The sequence below is a fragment of the Accipiter gentilis genome, chromosome 1 (genome assembly GCF_929443795.1).
Source record: "Accipiter gentilis chromosome 1, bAccGen1.1, whole genome shotgun sequence".
NCBI lineage: Eukaryota > Metazoa > Chordata > Aves > Accipitriformes > Accipitridae > Astur > Astur gentilis.
In genome coordinates this window covers 894,095-900,280 of record NC_064880.1, presented here as the reverse complement: position 1 = coordinate 900,280, position 6,186 = coordinate 894,095, and the positions used below count along the sequence as shown (strand labels likewise).

Genomic DNA, 6,186 nt, shown 5'->3' with positions numbered 1-6,186 from the left:
GCGTGTGGCTCTGCGCCCACCCTGCCGGTCCCCGGGCTCCCCACTGCCCACCAGCACGCGGGCGAGCAGCCTTGCTCCAGCCTGGCATTTCTAGGGCACCCGTGGCCACGGCGGCTTGAGCGGCGGCTGCCAAAGGACTCGGCATCTCAGGGACCGACGCCGCGGCCGAGCCCTCCCGCGGCCTCAGAAGGGCCCGACACAGGGCACAGCATCCTCGCAGGCAGAAGCTTTTTCACCAGCGCCTGCAAGTTTCAGAGGTGTTTGCAAAGTTTTAACTTGTTAAGGATGAACGGGTCTGGTTTGCTGGCCTCTCTGCCAGCCCTGGGCGGCTGCAGCATCGCTGCTGAGCCCGGAGGGCGGGGGATTATTTCCAGACAGCCAAACGCCAGCCGCCGGTGGTCCCCGGGACAGCTCACCCTCGGATGTACTCACCATGGAAAGCTTGTTTGACCGTGCTCTGAGAGGCTCCGGTAAGCAGCCGAGCCTGGGATGCCCCACGGGACGCGCAGACGGGGCTGCACGCTGCGCAGGGGAGCCGCTGCTCCGAATCCCCTCATTAGCAATATTAGCAAAGAGCAACAAGCCCCCCCGTGCCCTCGTCTCCTCTTCTGCCCGCGGGGCCACACAGCTGCACGGTCCTGCCGCCGCATTGCCAGGAACACGCATGCTTGTTTCTTACGGCAGAGGAAGAACAATTCCAAGTGCCTACCCGGGAAGGTAAATGCATTAACCTTATCTTGATCCCGGAGCGTAATTACATAAAGCCTGGCTCCCAAGTAAATTAGTACATTAATAACAATTTTGTTCCTGTAATTACTATCATTTCTTAGATCTCGCAGCTATTTGCTAATTCAGCCGCACGTGCGAGGGCATTCCCACCGCCGCCGCTGCCTGCCGTGGCCCAGCCTTGGCCGAACAGCTCTGCGCAACGCTCAGGAAACCTGTTTTCAGACTACAAAGACTATTCTTAGTTTAAATAAAGATGCTACACACAAATCAACCTGATTCTCGCGCAGTGAAAGGGCTGGTTCCCACCTGAAGATAAGCGTTTCCGCGGGCCAAGCTCTGCGGGGAGCCGGGCGGCATCAGCTCCGATGCGCGAGAGTAACTTAACCGAAAGCCTGTTCCAGGTACGGGTGCGCAAAGGAGATGCACAGGGTGGCACGTACCGGCGTGGAGCGAGGCAGGGAGAACGGGGCATCGGCAGCGACGAGGAAACCTATAGCTGGGGAAGGAGATGACATTTTTCACAAGGTGCAGACCCTGGGGGCAAGGGGAGGTCCCGGGAACTTCTCCGGGACTGCCCAGGGAGAAACCCGCATTCACCAAGCTATTCCTAACCTCCCTCCCGCTCACATTTGGCTGCCCGTGGCGGTGGGGACGGGTGCCGAGCCCAGCTCGTAACCAGCAAAGCAGAGGAGCCGCGGCAGCGCCGGCACAGTGGGACTGAAGATGCCGGATCCGCCAGCAGCAGCGCATGGGAAACGCAGCTACAGCTACGGAGCCCCGGGATACTGGGTGACCCACGGGCCCCCCCATGGGCCATTCCCGGGAGGGTGCCTCTCCATCAGCTCCAGAGGAGGAAGGAGCATCCGCTTGGATCTCCATGGAAACCCGCATCGAGCGGCAGGGAAGGCTTTAATTTGAAGTGTTGATTTGGCTGAGACCCTGGGAGCAATCGGCAGGAGATGAGCTGCATTAAGAAGCAGCAGGGGTGGGATGCTTCTTCGAAAATGGGTGCCAAAAGAGTGTCTGATACCATTAGGCTTGAAAACCTGCTTCCGACAGGCAGGGAGCCGAGCTGGGCGAGCCCATTGCAGCAAAGAATTTATTTAATTCATTTGGCCCCTTTTTTCCATGCGCAAATTATCCAAGAAAAGACTTTGATTATTTTTTTTCTTTCTGAATTTGCCTCTTAATTTGAAGCGAGGGGGCAGATGGTCTGCACGGGCAGAGCTCAGAGCGTCCTTTGGCATGCACTGCGGGCAAAGGCAGACCCTGCTGCTGTCCCCACGCTGCGGGGACCTCAGCCACTGGCCCGCCAGCCCAGCGAAACACCGCAGGTTTGCAAAACCTGTTCTTGAGACACATGCAGCCCTCTGGTTTTGGGGGAGGTATTCCCAGGGCCAAAATGCCAGTGCTGGCTGCACCACATTCTTGCACCATCAACAGCTGGTGGGGCTCAGCCAGGAAGAGGTGAGATGCCAGATTAATTATTTCCAGTTTGTCAGTGTTGGAGTTAATCACCAACACTTAACTGGGATGGGATGGGATGGGATGGGATGGGATGAGGAGCTGCACACAGAGCTGGAGCCCAGGGCCATTGGTGATGCTCAAGCACCCACCATCCGACGGGCTCCAGCCGGAGAGCCCCGAGGCCGAGCAGAGGCTTCCCTCCCGCTGCGGATCTCCGGGGCCGGCACTGGGCCACGGGTGCCGCCGTATCAGCAGAGGCAGGGGGAGCCCAGGGCAGAGACCCCCCCCACCAGCAGCTGATGCCTGCGCAGCCGGGCTTGTGCCAGGTGAGGGCTGGCAGAGGGTAATCCTGGAATTATCCCTCAGTAGCAGATGTAAATGTTAGCCTCTGTCCCAAGGGGAGTCTAAACCTATGCCAAAGGCAGAGGACGGCTTTTACGATCAATTCTTTTACAGCTTTTCTCCAGCAAAGTGGGTGTCACGGCAGGGCACGGCTGTTCCCGAAACGCTGGGTGACACCCCGTCAGATGCCAAGAGGTGACTCACCAGAAATTTTAAGAGATTGCCAGCCATAAAAGCAAAGCCCGGCCCATCCGGTGTGTGGTGGATAACCACGTGTGCCGTAACTCTGGGTGGGAAGCGCAGCCCCTGCCCCTCCGGCTGCTCCGGCAGCCCCGCAGCAGGTTTTCTCCCAGGCTGGCACCGTTGGAGATGCCGGTAACAGCCCCCAGGTGATTTGCACAGGGCTGGTTTTCAGCAAACTTGCAGGTCTGGCCTTTCTCTAGAAAGGACACACCTTTAGGGAGAAAATACAAAGCGCAGAAGTACAAGACTCTCCATGATACCTGGAGCTGCACAGTGAAACTAGCAGAGAGCTGACCTAGCCCTCTGGCATCTCCCATTCCCATCTCCCGTTCCCATCTCCCGCTCCGTATGTATTTTGGAGCTGAACAGAAGGCCATAGCCTCCGAGGCTTTTATTCCAGGACTTTTCATTTAATTTGACGATTGAAGTACATTTCCCCCAAGATAAGATCTGCGTGACATTTGGTAAGCCGTACCTCCTGGCAGAGTCCACTCTCCTCACGCACCAGCTACCAGCTGAACAGATTTGCAGAAGCTAATAAACGGGTTTTAGTTGCAGGAGGCAAACACAACATCCCCGGGAGGAGTCTTGGGGCAGCTCCGTCAAACGTCTCATGGATGAGCGGGACGGGTGGCAAGCTGAAGGAAAGCAGGGCGCAAATCAAATGTTAATTTGGGCTGGGAAGCGATGAATGGCTGTCAGCGCTCGGCTCGTTGTGTCCCTAAAACCAAGCGCTCTCTAAGCGTGAATTCAGGGGCACGCTCTGCCGTACCTGCTCGGGAGGACTCCACACCGGACTCCCACCGACGAGCCAAGTGATCCGGTCTTGCTCCCACGAACACCGCGTCACCATCCGATGAGAGCTGCTGCAGGAGCAGGAGCAGCCTCACCAGAGGTGCTTTCATTGCCTATGGCACCCACACGGTTTATTTAAAAGGCTTAATAATATTTGGAAATAACAGGCAAACACGCGATGCTGTTGACCTTCACTGAGGTGGACACTGCTTCCCACCTCTGTACAATAAATTAATTCGTAAATGAAGACAAAGCCTGAATTCTTCATCAAATGTCAAGCCTGGGACAGAAAGAAGGGTAATTATTTAAAAGCAACTGGCAGTTTACAAATGCTACAAACTTCTCATTACGTAACTGCAAATTATTATTAAAAACCAATCTGTATTTCAGCATCAGCCTACGTGCACAACGCAGTCTGTGGTAGAGAGGCCCCCAACCTTCATCCGATAGCTGCAGAAAAAGTCCCATCAAAGACCCCAAGAACCCTTGGAGCATTGCAAACTCGGAAGCCCCGCTCAACTTTAAACCCAGGCAGGAGACGAGCTCCACGGGGAAGCAGCCAACATTCCTCACGGCAGATTTTGACGTGTATTTCTGAGCGTCGGCCCCAGCCAAGCAGCCCCTCGACGCGGGTCCGGCTGTTGTGGCCCCGGCTGCAGAGATTGCCACCCGAGAGCAGCCGCTTCCCTCCCGGCAAAGGCCCCCGTTGTGTTATTTTGCCTCAGAGCCCAAAGGGATGGCTCCCATCACCCTCTTCCCAACAGGACATGATTAGATAGCAAGGACATGTTTTGAAAATGCCCTTCACATCTCATCCATCCCGGCTGAATGGGAGCGCAGCAGCCGCAGCTCGGAGGCTTTTCATCTCTTCTGCCAGCCCTCCTTTCTGCTGGAGATGCTAATAAAATGCATTTCCTACAGCCATTGTTTCACTTACGGAACCTCAGCCCGGTTTTGATTGAGTGCACTTAAAATAGTGGCTCTTGCTGTAGAAAGGATTTTGAGCCTGGTATTTGACAGCCTTGATCATAAAGAAATCCATTAAGAGCAGCTTTATCTGTGGGTTTTGTAACCCTTAAATCGGTTTTTTATCAGGTCGGTGGTACACTTTCAGGAAAACGCATGGGAGAAATGGGGAATAAACCCCCTGAATGCCAGCACTGGGACTGCTGTGCCATATTTGGGCTACATGTTAATAACCAAAAGGGGATTTTTTTTTTTTCTGCAGAAGATCATGTTACACCTCACTTTGGGGCAGTACAGGGCCTGAACTGCCAGAGGACAAGAGCGAATTGTAATTGGCCTAATAAATACTCCTTAGTGTATTCCCTCTGGAAGGCAAGCACCAGGAATCGTGTCTGGCTTCAGACACCGGACATCCACTGGTCCCAGTACTGGCAGCTGCAGGGACTACAGGTTCACAACCTCTTGGAAAAACCGTTTCTTCCTTCTCTGATAGGAAAATTAATGATCCTTGCAGATAAAGAAAGCTTTTTCTAAAAATCAAGGTGCTGGGACGCTCCCTGGGGCGAGGTGGAGCTGGGCACGGCCCCGGCTGTGCCGTGGGAAAGCTGGAATGCTGCCTCTACGCCTCAGCCAACAGATGTCCATTTTTCCAATTTTCCTCCGGAAAACCATCCCGAGGAAAGGGGGAGGGCAGAGCCTGGACCTGGTTTGCCTGACCCTGCCAATAAGCTCAGAGGACCCTGCACCGCCCCGGCAGGAGACCCCTCTCCACGACACGCTGTCACCTCTGGAGTAATGTGCTTGCCTTAAAGCTAATATACAATTACCACCAGCAACTGTTTCTTCCCCGTGAAGCCCAACGGCTCTCTGGAGTAAACTTCTACAGGTTTTCTGAAACACGTTCTCTAATAAGGAACAAAATATTTCAAGTTGTGCTGAAGGAAGGGCTGCAAGCGCTCGCCGGCACCCGTGGTGCGCAGCAGCTCAGCGTGGGAGCAGGAGCAGGAGCAGACAGGGGTGAAAAAGTCACTTGTCCCACTAATGGCACGAGAACGTCGAGATGATCTTTGGCAATGCTGGCCAGCGGCTCCCACGCATTCTCCTTGCCTTCCAGCAAGTTTTTGCTCTCCCCACGCAGTCAGAGTCACTGTCCCCAATGAGGGCGATGGAGAGAGCCGGCAGCCCCGGGGATGCTCTGCCTTCGCCCGAGCCACGGATTTGGGGGGTTCCTCTGCCTGTATCGCCACCAGGACATCCGACGAGCTTCTCCTCTGAGGGCAGCTGGGGCCACGGGGCCCAGGGAGGGCATTTAGCTTCCCTCTGGGGAAAGGTACTGTCAAATTAAGAAAGGAAGAGATGCGCAGCGCTTGGAACCTGAGAGAGCAACTACTGCATCTGCAGCCAGAGATGGTTTGTGCAACCTCCTTAAAGGTGGCCTGAGAAAAAACACAGTCACCGCATCTGCGCTTAACATAGATATACCTGATGCATCACATGTGTCAAAGTGAGCAGAGCAGCACTCTGAAAAGTAGAAAAGTTACCTGGAGCTGACGACCCACCACACAGCTCCCGCACAGCCACCAGCAGCCCGGCGGTGGCCACGGCAGCACCCACGGTGCGCCGCAGCCCGTGCCCACTCGAGTC

General features: G+C 55.2%; 1 protein-coding gene across 1 annotated transcript in view; it reads right to left on the bottom strand.

Moving 5' to 3' along the window:
- Window positions 1-5,554: 5,554 nt before the first annotated feature.
- Window positions 5,555-6,186, bottom strand: part of NPHP4 (nephrocystin 4) — a 27,996-nt gene continuing 27,364 nt past the window's right edge. The window contains exon 29 of the transcript XR_007506134.1: window positions 5,555-5,875. The gene's annotated coding sequence lies outside the window, so the exon portion shown is untranslated. The remainder of the gene's footprint in view (window positions 5,876-6,186) is intronic.